Source organism: Ambystoma mexicanum, chromosome 12, assembly GCF_040938575.1.
Source record: "Ambystoma mexicanum isolate Mex_15411 chromosome 12, UKY_AmexF1_1, whole genome shotgun sequence".
In the NCBI taxonomy this organism is placed as follows: Eukaryota; Metazoa; Chordata; class Amphibia; order Caudata; family Ambystomatidae; genus Ambystoma; species Ambystoma mexicanum.
In genome coordinates, this window is record NC_090936.1 from 413055554 (window position 1) to 413075990 (window position 20437).

General features: G+C 49.4%; 1 protein-coding gene across 1 annotated transcript in view; it reads left to right on the forward strand.

The window, feature by feature from the left end:
- The window catches only part of ETFBKMT (electron transfer flavoprotein subunit beta lysine methyltransferase), a 162614-nt gene that overhangs the window by 51970 nt on the left and 90207 nt on the right, over positions 1 to 20437 (forward strand). The gene's annotated exons all lie outside the window — the stretch shown is intronic.

Here is a 20437-nt window from a genome sequence, read left to right on the forward strand (position 1 = left end):
TAGGGTCCATAGATTATAATGGAGATCTATACATACCATCAACCTCTCCTTGCAGATTAATTATGTGGCAAAATACTCAATAAAGCAGTAGGGCATGGGGTGAGTAGCTGTAGAATATCATGGCACAGGTTTTAAATGGAAGAACAATGAAAGGCAGCCAGCAGAAAGCTGAAATTCTAGATGACCACTAAAAAAAAAAGCTGTTAAGCTTTGTCAGCAAAGTAAAACCAGATATTATGCTTGCCTGTTATGTTATCATTAGTAATTCATTTATCCATCATTCATTCCTATTAGTGACATTAGTTATCCATTATCCACATTATTCTGCCACTTTGACCATGCATTTGAAGAGAGAAATATGCCTGATTATAGAAAGGGTTTGCTTAGTTATGTTATTGCCATATATGCTAAAAGAGATGCTTTTAGAATTATGTATTATGCCATTTATGTAGTGCTTTGTGTTGAGAGAAATGGTGCTAGGCACTATAGAATGAATGCATGAGGCCTGTGCCATTCTGAGCCACAGACACACATTGGGCAGCTCCACTGTGCGCGGAAGGATTATGAGTTGCACTGAGATCGAAGAATGTCAACAGATGAGGGGTAGCTCTTGGCCTAGTAGAAGCGAATGAGACGGCCTGGTTTATCAGGCGCTGGGCCTGCTCTGAGACAACAGAAAGGTGGGAGGGAATTAGGAGTGAATGAGTGTTGCTTTGCACAAAGTTTTTTGGTAGAGAAGACTTCAGCTGAATGGGAGGATGGTAGAGAGGGAAGGCCACATGGACAGACAGAGGTAGACGCAGTTTGAAAGCGGTTCCATCTTGCTTTGAGATGTCACGATGACAAAGAACATAGTGAGCTAGAGAGAACATGACTGGCGTTGATAGACCTTTAGGCGCTGTCTGCTTTTAGAGAAAGGCCTGCTTAAGAGAGTTTTGACATGTAACCTTAGTGATGACTTGCGTCATTGCACAGTATATCCAGGCAAAGGTTTTGCAGTACAATCGGATGGCTTTGGCAGAAATGCAGCAAGGGGAGAGCAGCTTAGGGCAGAGTTCGAGATTGATCTGGCAGAGAGCAGTTGGCAGGAGACCAGACCGCTGAGGGGCCAAGAGAAAGAGGCCCGGTGCGAGGCTGTGCAGGGGTTGGTTGGCTGGCTGCAAGGGAGCTGGAGAGGAGAGAGAGGCTCAAATCGTGCTGGGAGCAGGCCTAGCTGTCTGGCTAGAGATGGGACACATTCGAGATGGGAGCTTGGGAAGCTCGATCATGCAAAGGGGAGTAATGTTGGTTTAAGGCCTACTGAGTGGGAAGCTGTTTTGTTGAGATTTGCACACACACTCACACGATGGGTTGTTGACATACTGAGAGAGGGGAGATTTCATCAGACAGGGATTGTCTCATTAGAGAGTGTCATTGTGTGATGTGTGTTGTGTGATGAGATTGGAGAGAAATGCTGACGCTTGCCATGCTAGGTGATTAGTATTGTATTAGGTTGCTATTGCATTTATTATAGTTTGCACCCGTGCAGTAAGGATTGCAAATTCGTTTTGCTGGTACTGATTTAGCACGCCTTGCTGTGCATGAATAATTGTTTATTGATGTCATTGAGATCGCCTTGTGTGTTTCCTTTTCGTGTCATGTTTTCATTCTGTGTCCATTTCTTTGTATGTGGTTTGTATGAGTGTCCTATTTGGCAGTAACACAGCGCACACTGCCCTGAGATAGATTAGCTGGGATATATTTTGCAGGCAATAACGGGGAGCAGATTGCATTCCAACCCCCCCCCCCCCCACCGACGTAGACCTGTTGAAGTTTCACAATGTAGTCAAAACCCTGAATAAAAAGGCAACGAGGTGATGGGGGACTAGCACATTGTTGGATATTGCAAGGCCAGAGGAGTGGACTCCCTGAGCATGCCAGCAAAGGAAGCCTGTAATGTGCGTGCCGCAAAGCGCACTTTTAATGTACTGAAGTGAAGAAGTATTTTGCTCTATGATGATTGCCAATGGGGGTGCAGCAGCTCGGAGCCCTCCTGAGGCTCAAGACGCACTTCAGCTGAAAGGCTCTGGCGCCGTCCCTGAAGGCAGCAAATGTCCCTAATTCAGTGTGAATGTTTGATAGGTAAGAACTGATGGGGCCTACTGCTTCAGAAAGCCCAGCATGCTGCTTAGCTGGCTAATGACATATGCATCTTCTCTCAACAATCAAACCTGTCGCCCCGCCTTTTGAAACAGTTTTAAGTAAAATAAACGTTTTTAAAAGTATGATTGACAAAAAAACCGATTTGGAAAGACTGCTCTATGAGCGCACAGAGCGGTCTTTCTAAATCCGACTGTCATGCCCCTGCCACATACAAGTGCGCGCAGGGGCTGACAGGCAGGCGTGGGGAGAACGGGTGTTTGTGTGCGTTTGAGTGGGGGGGGGGGAGTCTTGGATGCGGGGGGAGGCAGCAGGGCTGAGGGAGGGGGTTTTGGGGAGTGAAACCCCTCGATTTTAAAGAAAGCCCGCAAGAGGAGGTGGGGGTGAAGAATGTCCTTTTTTCGATTTTTGTAGGCTGCCTCAAATCGGCTGAACAAAATCTGTCTTTTTGTTAGGCGGCCTATCAAAATCGAAAAAATGACATTGACCCTTTTTATACTGTCTAGTTTATTTCCATGATATTTACTATTTAAAAGGGTTTATATGTTTGTCTGTTTGGTTTATTATATATTTTTCCAACCAGAAATGAAAAGATATGTAGTCCAGTGTATAAATTGCAGACTGGGCTCAAATCCCATTTTCGCCACTTAACTGAAGTGTGGACCTGTGGCAAATAATAGTGTCTTATTATGCCTTCCTTGCTTATATTTCAAGCCTGTAGAAGTGATTCAGATTAGTGTATGCTTTTCAAAAAATTCATAACCACAGTTCAACACGAAACAAGAGCCTCTGCGCTGTGGACCACTTTGGTGGTAATTGGAGCAGTATAAAAACCTGGTCACTGAGCAGTGTTTCTCGATCTATTAATTATAGTAATCATTGATATGTATTCCACAAAGTTATTCGTCTCTTGACTTACTCATGGCAAACTCTTTTGAGGTACACTAGAGTACCAAAGGCCGATTTCATTCTCTGTGACATAATTGTCCGTATTGCTGCTTCTGGCAAGATCGATTCATTGGCAAATTCGGGGTAAATGCGTGACTTTTGCTGTGAAGGGCCTTGCAAAGCCTGGAATCGGTGATATACTTTGTGATTAAAGGTGCACCTCTATTAATAAGCTTGCATTGGCTGAAGAGATCATTGTCCAACGCACTTTAAAGTCTCCTGTGTATGACCTGCTGTGACCCCAGAAGAGAGATCTGGCAGGGGTATGGATTTTCAGTCCACTTGGAGGTCAGCATTCAAAGTTTTCTGAAAATGCCTGGATCTCTTCACGCTGGTGGCCCCCACCGCCATCTCAAATTAGAAGGCCTGGGCAGTCTGCCTGCTCTGAGGTTGGGCCTGGGCAGTCTGCCTGCTCTTTTGTTGGTGTCTCTGCACTTCAGACGTTTCCAGGAACCGGGCGTCACCCCAAGTCCATGCATCAGTGAAAACAAGCATAGGCAATGTTAACAGTTGTGGGTTTTTTGTAGGCATGGGATAGACATGTATCAGGCACTGCCAAAAGATGCTTCCTTATTTTATTTATTTATTGCATTTGTTATACGCCCAAACCCGGAGGTATCGCGGCGTAGGTTACTTCAAAGCTTGGCTAGTTACCAATTAAGTTACAGCATAGGTAAAAACATTTACAACGTATATTCCATGCACAGTTGCAGTGGGGGTAGGGACGCTACAGACGTACATTTCATGCACAGTACATTATGGGAGGCGTCAACCTAGCGGGGCTGTCGGGAACGTGCTAGAAGAAGACTAGTTGAATTTATCAAATAGCCAGGTTTTGATCAGCCTTTTGAAGCGCTGGTGTGAAGGTTAATTTCTAATGTGACTTGGTAGGGTGTTTGAATGTTTTTGAGCCACTACTGGAAAGCTGGAACCCCAGAGCCTTTCACTCTTGAATCTCGGGACATTCAGATGTGTGCTGGAACCGGATCTAAAAGACCCGGTTAGTCTTTTTTGTGATACACAATTGTTCAGTTAGGAGGGGGCTTCGTTAGTGATGCGTTTATGAGCTGTGATCAAGGTCTTAAAAATAGTTATAGCTTGGATAGGGAGCAATGTACTTCTCTTCTGATGTGAGAGATATGTTTGTTCCTTTTTAGTCCGAAGGCAGCCCGTAGAAAATGGTAAAGCTGGGTAATGGCGTGGTTATGTGGGCATATGAGAACAGTGCCTGTTAAATGCCTATCTAATACCTATACAGAAAGCCTGTTGGCTTTGTGAGTGCTGGTTTTTAACAAGACTTCAATGTAAGCAACAGTTATAAATCAAGCGGCTGAAGGCACACTTGTTTGACATTTTTTACTACACCATCTACACATCTTCAGCTAAAACACGAACTCCCAGCAGACTGCTTAGAAATAACACTGGCAAGCCGACGTTGCATGTTACTGCTACTTGATAGAGCTAACTCTGAGATTCCAGGAAGATGTGGTTTGGGCGGGGAGGAGCAGGTAGTGAGTGAGTGGGAATGGCAATAGGTATTAGCATGACTAGGGGTGGAGAATAGGCAGTAAATAACCAAACATTCCCCCACAATATATGTGTTCCTCCTCACAGCACGTGTCGTCTCCCTTACACCTGTACTTCAGTGCGATAGTTTTGGCTTATTAAGCGTCATCCAACGGCCAAAAACGGAAAAAGTAATTCATGTCATGGAACACATATTTATACAATAACGTTGGAGCCCACACATTCACAAATTAATTTATTGTTGAAAGCGCAGAGGTGAAAGGAGGAGAGGGAAAGTGAGCCATGTAGTTTTAGATCCAGGAATTCGGGAAGAGATGTTGCTGTCCTGGAGAGGTCGTTTTCTGGGTAGTTATCAGGGTCTTGGCCTGTGTTGATTTTGTTAACATTTGAAAACCTGCAAAATTGCTTACTCCTGCCTACTCGAGCCCTCGCCAGTAAACCGGCTCTGCTTCCATCACACTATAAGGCAATGCTTCAGTAGAAGCTCTTTGCCCGGGTTACCCCAGGCTCCAGCCCGGCTCTGACAGTCTTGGAACCGGCAATCGCAACTGGAGACATGTTTTAGGTATGTAGCTCACTATGTGTTTTGAAAATAATAAAATCATTGCTTGGAGTTTAATTTCTTTTGATAATAGTTCTCTTATGTGGCTTAAATTAAAAGCATATTGCTAGATTGGACAATATGGCCAAATATGTATACACCTTAAAAATAATAGCAATCATGAAAACACAATTACAATTATTTTGCACTGCATTCCACAGTCAGATGGTGTTTCAAACCAGTGTTACAAAACGGCCTAGGTTGCAAACAATATTTCTTCCAACCACAGCTAGGAGGATATGTGTTTAATTGCCTTGAGTTGCCAACTGGCCTCCAATTCCAGATTCACCACATAGCCAAAGTGTGTGCCCCCGGGCTAATCTTTTTATGTCATTGTGCAATATCTGTCAAAATGAGAAGACCCTAGAAGTGATTCAGCTCACACTGCCTGGTGCTTCAACTCCAAAAAAGCTTCACTCATTGCCGCATATATAATAACGGTGACCATTCATATATTGGACATCACAACGTTTATTTGACTATTGGCTTACTTCTGTTAATGTACCTTCCGATGATAACTTGGAGTATCAAACACTCATTATGTGACGTTATTGTCTGCGATGTCACTATCTGTGCAGATTAGGGGCCACGGATATTTTAGTTACGTCCCTGGATACAGGGCGGCATTGCAGTCCACTGCCCTGGCCTTTACCCAATAACCTGGAACACAGTGAAAGCTGTGTCTTGAACGCCTGGGTTCTGTCATTCTGTCTTTATTAAAATATGTTGCGCTCTGCTATGTCTCCTGGTGGTGGCGCTGTAGCTCAAGGAACCTGTTGGAAATCAAACTGACGGCTGGACGGCTGCATTGACTTCCAATGAGAGAAACTTCATTCCCAGACACCCAGATAAGTGGTCGGCGCGATACAACTACACTTTTTAATGGTTTGTAAAAGGCTCCGTACACCGTTTTACGCGCGAAAAAGTATTTTTACCAAAGCACTGCAGTTCTAACATGCTGGGGCAACATGACTTCAAAGTTAGAAACGAACAGCCACCAGATGCAGAGAACACGGAAACCTATAAATACATTAAAGGGCGTTTTCTCTAAACTGCAGAAAGAGCATACTGAAACGTAACACGTGTCGGCGTTCCGACTGCAAGGCATATTGGTGATGATTTAGGAATGGTTTTATAGTCGTTATCTGCCAGCGAGTGGGCACGTCCCGGGGTCGTGTGTGGGCGCACTGGCGGCTCCGGGCCCGGTTCCCTGGCCTTGACGGTCTCCTGCACTCCCCTCGAGCTGTTGTGAGCGAATAACACGCCATTATCTCAGGAGCTCCGCTTCAGCGCCTGGTGCCAACCCCCTGGTCCCAAGGACGGCCTGTTCCCACAGGCCAGGAAATACACGGCTCTCCCACGGCCTTGTAGAGGTGCCGAATCGCAGGAAGCCAGATTCGCAACACATAACGCAAGGAGGAGCAGATACTTGCATTTTATTTAATCGTTTCCTTTGTATTGCAAAATCTGGACCGTGAGAGAGAGGCTCATTCGACAACTTATTTGCCGAGAGCATAAACAGCCCGTTAGCCGGAGTACGATCACCTCTCCTGCATTGTGCTTAGAAGCGCTCCATATGGACGGGATTTCAACCCTGGAGGAAGTGACGTTGGCTGCCCCTTCAGAAGTCCTCCCTTAGCGCCGACACCCTCGGTGGGGTGGCACGGTGTCAGCCCTTGTTGCTCCCCAAGCCCCCCCCAGCTTTCATTCCACATTCCGTCTCTCACTCCTGCCCAGCTACCCTCCTCCCAAAGCAGCCCAACCCCCATCACCCAAAGAATAGGCAGAGACCAGTAGGATGAGTGGGAGACAAAATTGCCACAGCAAACTTTATTACACATAAAGTCAGGAGTTAGCTTACAGGTGTTCCGTTCAATGCTCAGGATTTTCTGCACTGAGAGCAAGCAACTTTCCCCCGCCCCCCGCCCCTTCGGGTCCCAGTCCCTTCCTCAGCAGTCCCTCTCTACCCTTTGGCCATTTCTTTATTTGCAATTTTCTTTTCATTTTCTTTCCCCAACGCTATTTAAGTGCAATTTTATTCCGTGCTTTACTTTCTTTCCATTCTCCATTTCCGCTTAGGCTCCTTCTAAAGGATGCGTTCCGGTCTCCTTTTCCCCTTTTTTGCTCCCTTTCCCCTGTATTCCCTCTTCCCGTTTCCCCAGGTTGGCTTATTGATCATAGTTAACTTTCTCTCCCCAAACAGGTCTTCCTCCAGCCCATCCTGCCAGGGAGCCCCTCTCCCCCTTCAGCCAAGCCCCGATCAGCCCTAGCTCTCCCTGCCGCCTTAGTTGTCCCATCCCCTCCGGCCCCCATCGCGCCCTCCTGTTCTAGAGAACCCCATCCATCAAGCGCTACCTATCCCCCAGAGCCCAGCATCCTTCTTATCCCCATCCTCTTCCCCTGCCTTTCGCTAAAGAGGGGTCCGCCCCAACTAACCCCCCTGCTCCTCCTGGCCCCTACCCCCCCGCACTGCAAGCCCCCCCCCAGGTTATTTTAGATCTCCTTAAGCAGCCAATCACAAAGGGCCCCCTTCTCTTGAGCCCCTTCCCCAATCTCCCAGGGGCCCCCACTTCCCCTCAGTTACCAACGTACTTGCCGGAGCCCCGTTTACAGTGCAAACTTTCAATTCACCCCCCCCTTGCTGACTTCATTGTTGCTTTGCAATTTTCAGTTTCCAACGATGCACTTCCCATTTCCCCCACCCACTTTTGGAGTTGGAAAGGTCTTCTAAGCCCCCTAACCCTCCCCATTAACTTGGGCCTCCCCTGAGTCTAATACTCCTGGGCGCCGTTCTTGATAAACTGATGGCTGTGCAGTTCCCCTTGTGGTCTCCGCCAGTACTTTCTAACGGGAACACCAGGTAACATCCGCTGGGCTTGTCCACCAAAGACCAGTCGCTGCGACCGGTGTCACCGCCATGACTCACAGCGGGCCACAGGCCGTAGTGAGTTCCCCCTCATGCACCTGGTCGCCTTAGCTCAGGAATCCCCAGCTAAACTATCAATGCGCCTTTCACCCCTTTCACTCTGTCCGCAACAGGCACGCAGGCCCTCCTGCTGACAACCGGTGGCATGATGACTTGTGTCGCAGCCTTCCCCGCTGGTGCTCCTCCTGACTGTTTGCAGCTTACATGGGCTCCCCTGCAGGAGGGCCAACTGACCTGGCAGCGGTGTGCCGAAAGAGGTCTTCCCTTGACCGTTCCATTCCATAACTGGAGACCCCCCCCTCCCAGATTTAGGTGGGGGGGGGCGCTTCGGGCCCCTAAAGGCTTCCTTCATTTGCAAAAACCCAAATCGACACTCACCCCTGCCCCCCCCACCGCTGTTCAATTGCAGCCCATCCCCTGCAGAGCATCCTTTAGGTTGTACACCATCACCCTTACCCCCACTTCGGATAAGTGAACTTTGTCCTCCCCGAAGCAACCCGCAGTTTTCAAACTAATCAAGGCATGCTTGCAACGTAGGAGAGAGCCAGCAAGGAGAGACCCTGCGACTCTTTCCAGGTGTATTTAAGCGCCAATGGGCGCGCGGGGTGATGACGTCACTCGCCCCCTCCCCCCCCTACAGGGTGGAGTGGTGCCTGGCTCATCCACCCCCCCCATGACTCCTTATGCCGCCGTGCCTCGTGAGACCCACATGTTGTTCTTTCTGCCAGATCTGCAAATGGGTTTCCCTTTCTGTAATGGCGCAGCAGGCAAAAGAAGATGGGTTGGCAGCAGGGGAGTATCCAGCATTGCAAGACTAGGGGAGCGAGCCGCGGAAAAAGTCCTGCTACTTTCCCCCCAAATGCAGTGCGCACAATTCCGTAGGGTCTCATTCGCGCCCACAAACCGCCCACCCCTGCCCCAATTATTTGGTAACATTAGTGGCAGATGGCATTTTAACATAACAAAAAAAAAAATAACACTGCCAAAACATTACAGATAAAGGGAACTCATCTATATTAGAGCTCTGTTCAGGCGCTCTGGGCAAAAATACATAGAAACCTCCTAATTTGCATATGGATTGCACCAACAGAAATCACTTAACAGAAAACGGCATTCCAACTTTGCGGTCCCTTCACCCCCCCACACAATACGCTCCTGAAGCATGAACTGCCGCCCGAAGCTCTTAACCCAACTATGGACTCCGGCCTGCGCACCCCTTCCCCATGGACATTTCTCTGACCTGTTGTTGTTGTTTACGCTTTCTTTGTTTAATTACCTGTACTTACAAGCACTGTAACGCTATTCGCAGCGCTTTCAACTTACGTGCTACAAGTTGCAAGCTGCTTGTATAAAACCAATAAAAATGTTTAAAAAAAAAAAGAAAAAAAAAAGAAAGGAGCATCATCAGTCTTTGATACTTGATGCACCATGGAAGTGACTTTAGAATAAGTTGCCATAAGTAAGCCAAGTGGCAAATAACTTTGTGGTGCAAAATACCTACATTGCGCTATTGTTATATATGGAGCAACTCTATGGTCAGGATTTTAAAAACAAAAAAACCCAGCATGATATATTAACACAAGCGCGGAAGTTAAACACTTGCAGAGCTGCAGATAAAACAGTGATTCAATGATCTGGCCAGGATCACACACTTTGGTTAATTGGTGAAACCAGAATGTGACAATTTAAGCAACTGAGCACATCTTCACAGGTTTAGTCGATATATAGTTATTCATGAAGGTTTCCTTTTGCATTTTATGCGCTTAACTATTACTTTATTTAAATCAATGCCTTGGAAGCAAAGCACCATACATAATAAACTAGCCTGTCACAATTAACTTTACACTATATACATCATCATAGAAATATGTTGAGTAATAAGAGGATGGCTTTACTTTTATTCTCCCCATCATGCATGCAAAGTCACAATAGCATCAAGCAAATTAATGTGAGCCTAATAAATCCCCCTTAGGTAAAGCCATAGTCATTATTTCTAGGGGATTGGGTCCTCCAACGTATTACATATCTATGACAGATAATTACCACAGCTGTGCTGCTTCCGAAAATGTTCTGCATCCTGTGTCAATGACGTCAATGCGCTGTCCTCGAGGGCCTCCGTCGAGCCGACGTCACCGGATGTTATAAGTAGGACGCACGACGCCCGTAGCCTCTGTACCGTTTTTTCCGCGAACGTGTTAGCTTCGGCGATCTCGGTGCGCCTCGGTTCTTCTGAGTTCTATTCTTTCGGTTCTTTTAACCTGTTAGTTTGTGAAGATTTCCTTGATGTCTTCGTCGTCTTCTACCCCGCGGCCGGGTTTCAAGAAGTGTCAGGACTGCGGTTCCAAGATGTCGCTGACGGACCCGCACGACGCCTGCCTCTGGTGCCTCGGTGAGCACCACGCCACGGACGATTGTGACGATTGTCAGTCGTTAACTTCGAAGGCCTTGCGGGAGCATAAGAAGAAGCTTTCTGTCGGTAAGGTGGCCAAGCCCCGGAAGTCAAAATCCACTGGGCTTTCGACTGATGATTCGAGGGGCGACTCTCGGCATCGTCGGCGTAAGTCCGGTGGGTCTCGGTCCCGGAGTGGGTCCCGCCATTCCTCTGCCTCTTCGAGGCACTCACAGAAGCGCTGTCACTGGTCGCATTCCCCGTCCTCGTCCGAGGACTCCGCCCGTCGGCGGGTTGCTTGTCCCAAGAAGCATTCCACTCCTGCGGAAAGGGATTAATTTCTGCAGGAGATGATGACGATTTTTCAGTTCCAGGGCTCCATTCCGTCTGCGCCGTCGAAAGATGCCGGCTGTGACCGTGCTAGAGCCACCACTCGCACGCCTTCGGGCTCGGGTGGTCGGCGCGATCATCGAGCACCTCCGAGGTCTCGATCGGACAAGGTGGATCACTCCAGACATGCCCGCTCCAGGTCCCGGTCCTCGACGCCCTCGAGACCGTCGGAGCCTGTGAGGTCTTCGAAGAAGACATCGACGCCTTCAGTGCCGAGGTTGTCGAGGGACTCTCTCAAGGCTCTGCCTCCGAGGAAGCCGTCGACGCCATCGGCGACCAGGCTGTCGATGGACACGCTCGGGGCTAAACCCTCGAGGACTGTGTCGAAGCCGTTGGCGCCATGCTTGATGACAACGCCATCGAGGCCTTTCAAGGCTGCTTTGTTGGAGGTACCCCGCAGCACGGTGGAACCCACTAGAAAGGCTCTGGCCAAGTCGAAAAATGTCTTTGTCCCTTTTTCTGTGCCCCATTCTAGCCTCTGGATTATATTTCTTAGGTGGAAGAAGGGTCTGAGGAAGAAGGTTCGGTTCCTGTTGAGGTACCTGACGAGATTTTGTCTGGTCATAGCCAGATTGAAGACCTGCGTCAGTCGCTGCACGACGCCAGTGGTCTGGACACCTCTCCGGAGGTTTTTTGGTAGGCCTGAGCCTGGCACGCACGCCGCGTCCTCGTACCGGCGCCTTATGTCGAGGGTAACGGAATACTTGGGGTGGTCTGCGCCACCAGTGGATTTTCTGCAGGATGACCTGACGGATATCCTTGACCAAGGTCCACCAACTGACCCGCTACTGCCATTCCATATGGCATTGCAAAGAAGGGTGGCAGCGGCTTGGACTGCTCCGGAGAGTCTCCCGGCAGTGCGCAAATCTTTGCCGAAGAAATCTCATCCAGCCAGTACCGACCCCCGCTACTTGACTACGCACCCCACTCTGGAGAGTTTGGTGGTACAGGCGGCTACAGCCCCGGCAAAACGGGCACTGTACCCTACCATCCCTCCTGATAGGGACGACAAATGTTTTGATGGCTGGACGAAGAAAGTGTTTTCTTCAGGGGGTATGGCTTTACAGGCGGCCAACTTCGTGTGTGCCTTAGCACGTTTCATTCATACTCTGTGGAATTGTGTCTTGTTGGCGGCTGAACATATTCCCGAAGGGGACGAACGGGATGGCTTTCTTGATCTTGTTAAGGATGGCAAGGATGCCATGTGTGAATCCGTTCGGTCGGGTCTGGACATGGCAGATTGCGTCAGCCAGTCCATGGTGGGGAGCACCGTAATGCGCAGATTTGCGTGGTTGCGGAAGTCGGGGTTTGCTCCTGATGTACAAGCCCGGCTTCTCAACATGCCCTTTGATGGCGAACATCTTTTTGGCAGCAAGGCTGACAAGAGCCTTGAGAGCTTGCAGACCTCCAAAGCTGCAGCAAAATCGTTGAGCACTGCAGTTTGCCAACCTCTGCCTTTTCGTCCTAGGGGACAGCAATGGAGGGGAGGTTCCTTTCGATATTACTCATCCTTTGGTAGTTCGAGAGGAGCTGCAAGTCAAAGGGGCCACCGTAGGAGTACCAGAGGTGGAAAGCAAGGTACTTGAGGTGCCAAGACTGCTCTGGCAGTTGCCTCTTTACCCTCAGGCAATGCCGCAGCCACTTCAGCTCAGTCATGAGGCCATGTCCCATGGTTCGCCGGTTGGGGGAAGGCTGGCGCAGCATCTTGTAGAATGGCGTGCCATTACTTCAGATGTGTGGGTTCTGGAGATCATAGCCCACGGCTACTGTCTTCCTTTCCAGCAGAGGCCTCGCGACAATCCACCAGGGAATCTCTTTGTAGAGTCCGGATCCGCTCCTTGCGCAGGAAATCAAAGCCCTGCTGGAGAAAGGCGCCATAGAACTGGTGCCTGTAGCGGAGAGGAACAAGGGATGGTATTCCCCTTATTTTTTGATTTCGAAGAAAGACGGGAGATTGAGACCCATCATGGACTTGCTTCGTTTGAACAAGTTCCTCAGGAAGGACAAGATCAAGATGGTTACTCTCTCTCTCAAGTCTTCCAGGCCCTTCAACTTCAGGACTGGTTGGTGTCTTTCGACCTCAAGGACGCTTACTTTCATGTGCCGATCCATCCAAAGCACAAGAAGTACCTGAGGTTCGCGGTTGGCGACTCGCACTTTCATTTTCCGGTCCTGCCGTTCAGATTGACCTCCACCCCAAGGGTTTTCACCAAGCTCGTGGTGGTGGCAGTGTACCTCAGCAGAAAGGGGGGATTCACGTCTACCCCTACCTGGACGATTGGTTGATCAGGGCGCGCTCTCCCGAGCAAGTCCTGGATCTGTCAGTCACCTGCCACTCCCTTCACAAGCTGGGCTTCTCCCTCAACTTAAAGAAGTCCCACTTGACGCGAACCCAGTGGCTCCAGTACATCGGAGCAGTGCTCGACACATCCCCGGGGCAGTGTTTCCCTCCCCAGGCGAGGGCTCTCACATTCAGCAGATGGTGCACGAGTTTCAACATGCCCAGAGTCTCCCTGCGTTTGAGTTCTTGAGGTTGCTCGGCCTCATGGCATCCTTCATTCTTCTGGTGCCAGAGGCCAGGTTGCGGATGAGATCTCTGCAATGGGCTCGCAAGATGCAGTGGTCACAGTCCTCGTCAGGATGTCGGACCCCGTTCAGGTGCCGCCCTCGGTCGCCCAGGACCTTCTGTGGTGGGCTGTCGAAGGCAATCTGATGAAGGGGGGGCTCAGTTTTGGCCACCCTGGCCAGCGGTGACGATCGTGATGGACGCATCCCTCACAGGATGGTGAGCTCATGCCAACGAGTTGACAGTCAGTGGTCGTTGGTCTCCGTCTGAGTACAGACTCCATATCAATCTGTTGGAGCTGAGGGCCGTCAGGCTAGCCCTGAGGCTTTTCTGCAGTCTGTGCAGGGGAAGAATGTCCTGATTCTGACGGACAACACAGTGGTCATGCACTACCTCAACAAAAAGGGGGGGGGGCAGGGTCACTTCCTCTGTGCAGGGAGGCGATGCAGCTCTGGTTCTGGGCCATCCAGCAGGACCTTTCGATCTCAGCAGTTCATCTGGCCGGAGAAGAAAACGAGACAGCGGACGCTGTGAGCAGGCAGAGCGCGATCTCACACGAGTGGGAGCTGGCTCAGGAGATTCTCCTGGAGATCTTCGCCGTTTGAGGGATCCCACAAGTGGATCTTTTCGCCTCCAGTGTCAACCGGAAGTGCGAAAGGTTCTGCTCGCGGGAATTTCCTCCAAGAGGAGCCTTAGGGGACACGTTTGTGGTGGAGTGGTCCTTCCCACTGCTATACGCATTTCCTCCAGTCCCCGTCATCCTGCAAGTGCTGCAGAGGTTAAGGAGGTTCGGTTCCCGGATGATCCTCATTGCTCCGGCATGGGCTCAGAGAACGTGGTACCCGGACCTTCTCGACTTGTCCATCTGCCCTCCACATAGTCTTCCCTAACGGGACGATCTGCTCTCACGGGAGGGGGGGGGTCAGGTTCTCCATCCAGAGGTCCGATCCCTCAACCTTCACGCTTGGCTTCTGAAAGGTTGAGGTATAAGGATTGGGACCTCCCTGAAGACGTGATGGAGGTGTTTGCTTTCGGCCAGACGGCCTGCAACAAAGTCCCTGTACCGTTGCCGATGGAGAAAGTTCTGCGACTGGTGCAGGGTTAAGAATGTGGATCCTTTTTCATGTGACATTCCTGTGGTTCTGTCTTTTTGCTTAATTTAGCCCACAAGGCCTGCAAGTGGGTACCATTAAAGGTTACCTGGCGGCGCTGTCCATATTTAAGCACTCGTCTGAAGAGTGTTCTTATTTCAAAATTCCTTTAATTTCTCAGTTTCTGAAAGGGCTCACTAATGTGTTTCCACCGTCACCTTTCCAGGTGCCCGGTTGGGATTTGAACCTTGTTCTAAAATTCCTAATGGGTGCTCTATTTGAGCCTTTACATTCTTGTCCTTTAAGACTGTTAACCCTTAAAACTGTATTTTTAGTTGCAGTTACTTCCGCTCGCAGAGTGAGTGAGTTGCAGGCACTTTCTGTTAAGCCACCCTTCAGTGTTACATAAGGACAGGGTTGTCCTTAGAGTCTGTCCTTTGTTTCTTCCGAAAGTATCAGAATTTCATTTAAGCCAGAAGGTCATTCTTCCGGTATTCTATCCTCCTCCGCATCCTGGTAAGGACGAGGAGAGGCTCCATAGGTTGGATCCTAGGAGAGTTTTTAGTTTCTACATTTCACGCATGTTCCGGGTCAGAGTGGACGATCGGCTCTTTATTGGTTACGCTGGAAGTCGTTTGGGACAAGCTGTTACTAAGCAGACTTTATCTAGATGGATTATCTTGGCAATTTCTGAATGTTACCGCTTGGCGGGTAAGGACCCTCTGGTAGGCTTACGGGCCCATTCTACTAGGGGTATGGCTGCCTCTACTGCCCTACAGAGGGGTGTTCCTATTCGTAACATCTGTGAAGCAGGCACTTGGGCTTCGATCCATACTTTTGTTAGACACTACTCCCTAGATTCTTTCCATAGGCAGGATATGGCCTTTGGCAAGGCTGTCCTTTACTCTGCAATTTGATTGGGCATTCTAAATTTCTACATTCTAAATTCCTTTCCCTCCTCCATAGGCTGGTACTGCTTTGGGAGGCTGTCATAGATATGGAATACGTCAGAGGACCCAATCCCCTTAAAGAACAAGTTACTCTTACCTGGTAATGTTCTTTCGATGGGATAGTCCGACGTATTCCATATAGCTCCCTCTCTACCTGCCCCGCTACAGAATTTCTTATACTATTGCAGCTTAAGTTTCCGCAAGGCTTTCTGTGGTCATACTGGCAGAAGATGGGTGCCACACGTTCTGGGGAAAAATATACCACAACTAACGCTACGGGCGTCGTGTGTCCTACTTATAACATCCGGTGATGTCGGCTCGACGGAGGCCCTTGAGGACAGCGTATCGACGTCACCGACGCAGAACATTTTCTGAAGCAGCACAGCTATGGTGATTACCTGTCATAGATATGGAATACGTCATCGGACCATCCCATCGAAAGAATGTTGCCAGGTAAGAGAGTAACTTGTTCTTCACAAGCCTGTAGCATTATGCACCCTTCTCACTGCTGATCACTTCCTCCCATGCACATTTCTAAAGGGACAGATGTTCCTGCTAATAGTCCCCCCTCCCTCCCATCAGTGCCTAATGGCTCACATTGAAATGTTCTGTTGATGGAGAGCAATGCGAGAGCTGCTCTGCTGCTGCCTGGAGCTCCTTGGGAAATTGTCCTGGCAGCAGGACACCTCTCACGTTTGGAAAGTGTAAGGTGTCCTGCTGCCAGGACAATGACCATGCTGAGCAGGAATTGCTCAGTGCACATTGTCCTCCCAGTGGAACACCTTTCCCGTTGGGCACCCTCATTGAGGTGCTGAACGGGAGAGGTGTCAAGTCCCGGTCATGCTCTCAAAAGAGCCAGAGGGAGGGCAGTTGCCCCTCCCCCCTTACCTCTGCTGGGTACGCCACTGGCTGGCTGTATTCCCAGAGCAATGCCAGTGTTTGATTCTTTCAAAATCTTCCATCCATCACTCTTTAGTTTGGCAACTGCAGTGGCGCTACCACCTGGCGGGCCTGCAGCACCACCAGGAGGCCCTGCAGGGAACCCAGCTTTAGGAAGAGAGGCAGCCTGCCAGGGTCAGAGCTATGGGCCAAACACTCCCTCTGTCCCACTTGCTTGCCCCTTCAGGTGGACTTTCTTGGCATGTGTGATACTCTCCTACAGTGGTGGGAAGCGGAGGGAGTACCCCCAGCGATGACCTGGCTAGTGCCTTACTGGCCCACAAAGCCCCATCTCAAAATCAGGTGGGAACCCTGCTGCCAGATTTAAAGGTTGACACCAGTGGCGGGGTGGGGGCAGAGCTGCCACCTGAGCAAGCAGTAGGTTGACTACTGGCCGCTCATTACATGGCATTGTAGGGAGAAGACCAAAGTCGGTCTACATCTCAGTAGAGCTTTGTTCATAGAGAAGCCTATTTAGGGCTTTAGAAACCTGTCTGGGAAAGTGGGGCTTTTCTCTCCCACCTTCCTGAGTAAGGGATGCAAGGTGACTTTTCCCAATGGTTTTCTGAACAGAGATGTGGAGACTCCTGGATTTTTTTTCTCTTAGTGGCACATGCAGTCTCCAAATGCAGCACCAATTGCCATGCATTCAGATGTGTGAGAAGGGCTTAGGAGGGGTGTCCATGGAGCTACGGAAGGTTGCGGATTGACCTGCCTCTGGTGTCTTGTTCAGTACCCCCAAATCATTACGTGGGCATGATCAAGCGTGAGCACCAGAGGGGGAAGTGACGTGCAGCAAGTACGTCACAATCAGCCATTCGCAATATGGAATTGGAATAAAAGACGTGTGCCTGCCCCCGTGCCCTCATTTGTATTGTCTGTGTGCCCTTACGATTCCACAGTGGCGACAATGCATCTTCCATGACTTGCTATACTCGCCTTCAGGGGGTCCAACACTGAGGGCCAGGCCCGCATCCATTGATGATGTATGCTTTTGCGTTGCATCGACACCCCGGGACGTTGATTCTTTGCTGCCCCGGCCACCTGTCTGGTCTAATTTAGTAGGCCTGTCCCTCTATACACATTTAATTGTGCTCCTCTCTAGAAGACCACCATGTCAAATGGGGAAAGTTTCCTTGTCCCCCTGGTGTTGCACCGCGAGGACCTTCCTCATCTATGTCTGCTGATGTTTTGTCATTTCATGCAGACTCGCCTTTTGACACTGTGGACGGCAGCAATCTCGGTCCTAGGTGGGTGCAGTGGATGTGTGAATCTGATATGTACATTCATTCCATTGGCTCCCAAGATGACGAATCAAGCTATTGCCTGTTGACCCTCAGGTTTGTGACAAATTCTGTGAACTGCCAGAACGCACCATTGCTACACTTAATGAGCTAAAAAAATCCTAAAGGACTTTTTCATGCCTCACAAGAATGTCAGTTATGAAAGTCACATCTTCAACATCCCTACTCGAGCAAAAGCTGAAATACTGTGATTTTCACCTACATTCAACCAACTGGGAAGTTTTGAAATCTCAAGTAATTGCCGGAGTTGAATCCTCTGCATTCCTTAGGAAACTACTACAAACAATCCTGATCATGGCTTGCAGCGCCATGGCCACCGACCTCCAAACAGAAACCACCAAAAACTAAAAGTATTATCAGCGACCCCAGCACCTGTACATGAAATGACATCCACACTGACTCGGCACAAACCTTTTTGAAATTTCTGTTACAGGTGCGGATATGATTTTCCGCACAATGGCTCATACTTCTACGTCCCGTCCCCTTTCCTACATGCTTATGGGACATTCCTCCGTCCTGTGGGACGGGACCGGAGCACTTTGTAAAAAGCATTATTTTAGTCCTTCCTCTCTTTCTGCGCAGGGCCCGGCACGCGGTCGTAACAACGCCCAAATCAGTTCTGCCCCGCGCATTGCCCATCAGTCTTTTTCACCGCTCGTTCGGGACTGGATGCACTTGCATCCGCGGAAGATTTTCTTCCCTTTTTTTCCTCTGGTTCTCGCTAGCAATCGTGTACTAGTTTGTCGTTCAAACTAGACATTCCAGATTGTTCATCGTGTCACCGAAGCTTCGCGAGGGCGGACCTCGATCCTCTTTGTCTCGAGTGTTTTGGTCCGGACCACCGTTGGGACTCCTGTTTTTACTGTGATTCCCTTTCGGTCCGGGCACTTCAAAGTCGGTTGGAGTGCTGTGAGGAGGTGTTTCGACGTGCCCCTCCTTTGCATTTCCAAGCTTTTATTGACGAAAAGAAGAAACGCCCGGTAAGTTCTTTACTTTTTAGAGCACTCCGGCCGGGAGATAACTTTCCGGGCTCTTCACGAGCCGGGAGGAGCGTTAGTCGCTCTGTCACCGGGGATTGCCCCGAGGTGCCTTCTAGGCCTAAAAATTGTACCGGAATTTTCTACTACAAACAATCCTGATCATGGCTTGCAGCGCCATGGCCACCGACCTCCAAACAGAAAGCACCAAAGACTAAAAGTATTATCAGTGACCCCACACCTGTACATGAAATGACATCTACACTGACTCGGCACAAACCTTTTTGAAATTTCTGTTACAGGTGCGGATATGATTTTCCACACAACGGCTCGTACGCGGCCATGGGACAAGCATGCACCACATCTGGCCGCGAGAACCACTTAATGTATGTCCCGTGTAAGGTTGCACCTCACACAGACGAAAAGAGAGAACATGCTCGCCTGACTGCCGGAAAGACGTGTCAAACTGGAGTTCTCTGCCACTGGATCGCCATCCTAAGTGCAAGTCATGCAGGTGACTTCACTTCCTCCAGTCCAAATCTCCCTCCTTTAGTGAAACAGATGATTAGCAGTGGAGGGGGCACTGGTTCTGGCTTTGGTGGGATCCTTGCAAGCCCGGAGACTTGGCCTTGCCAGGTGCCACGTGTTGCTTTAGTTGCACCCTGCTTCCACCATCCAGGCATGGTGGTGCTGCCCGCAGCTCGTGCGTTTTCCTGCTGGACTGGCCGCTGCCAGAGATCATCTCCTCGGGCTTAAGGCAACAGGCATTTCTGATTTGTGACCCCTCTACTTCCCACTCTTGCCCGATAGAGGTACACAAGCCCACTCAATGCTCATTTTACCAGCCTCTAAGATCAAATGCTTTTCTAGCTCATCCAACCGGTGACCTGCAGCTTGCTGATAGTTTCTTGAATCAGGTGCAGCAACACTCCTCTGAGAGACACTGCATAAGGTCTAGACCACTTTCAGCGAATGCATTTTTGCCACATTTATTTTGCACTTTTTTTCAGCAGAAAAATGCAAATGGGAAGGTGGGTAAGGTATATATGGGGGTAGTAATGGAGGAAGCGGGGGGAGCCCCTTTCCGCCCCCAGCATTTTGCTGCAAAAAAAATGCAAAATTAGGCGCAAATGTTTTTGGCGGAAGAAAATGTGGCAACGATTCATACAGCCGCCCATAAGACTTATTTCGGAATTCTGTACTCTGTGATTTCACTTAATTAAGGGTAGCTGAAAAACATGTGTACTGGTAGATGTGAGCTGTGTTTCTGTGGTAGGGCAGGGGGTCTTTGGAATAATGAGGCCTAGTCAGTGCACTGCCCACAAGCGCCTGTACGTGATGGTGGTACTTTTGGTGTTACTTCCCGTGGCATTACCTAGACCAACAACACCCTTCTCCTGGAAAATCCAAAAGTTTTAGCAGGAAGATTGAGAACTGGATGGGCACAGCCAGTGCTCCAATTTAGACATTCATGAGCTATAAATCTGCGTCTTAAATTCCCTCAAGAGCCTAGAGTCCAGGTCGTCAGTCACGTGTCCATATTGCAGCATTGAAAAGAGCGGGCGCAGCCCCTTGCCTTCGAGTTATGAATTATTCTTGCCGAGTTTATTTGACATTGATTTTACTCAAGATCTGCAAACTGCACTGATGAGTGAGAGATAGCTTTGATATCATATAGTCACCCAGTGGT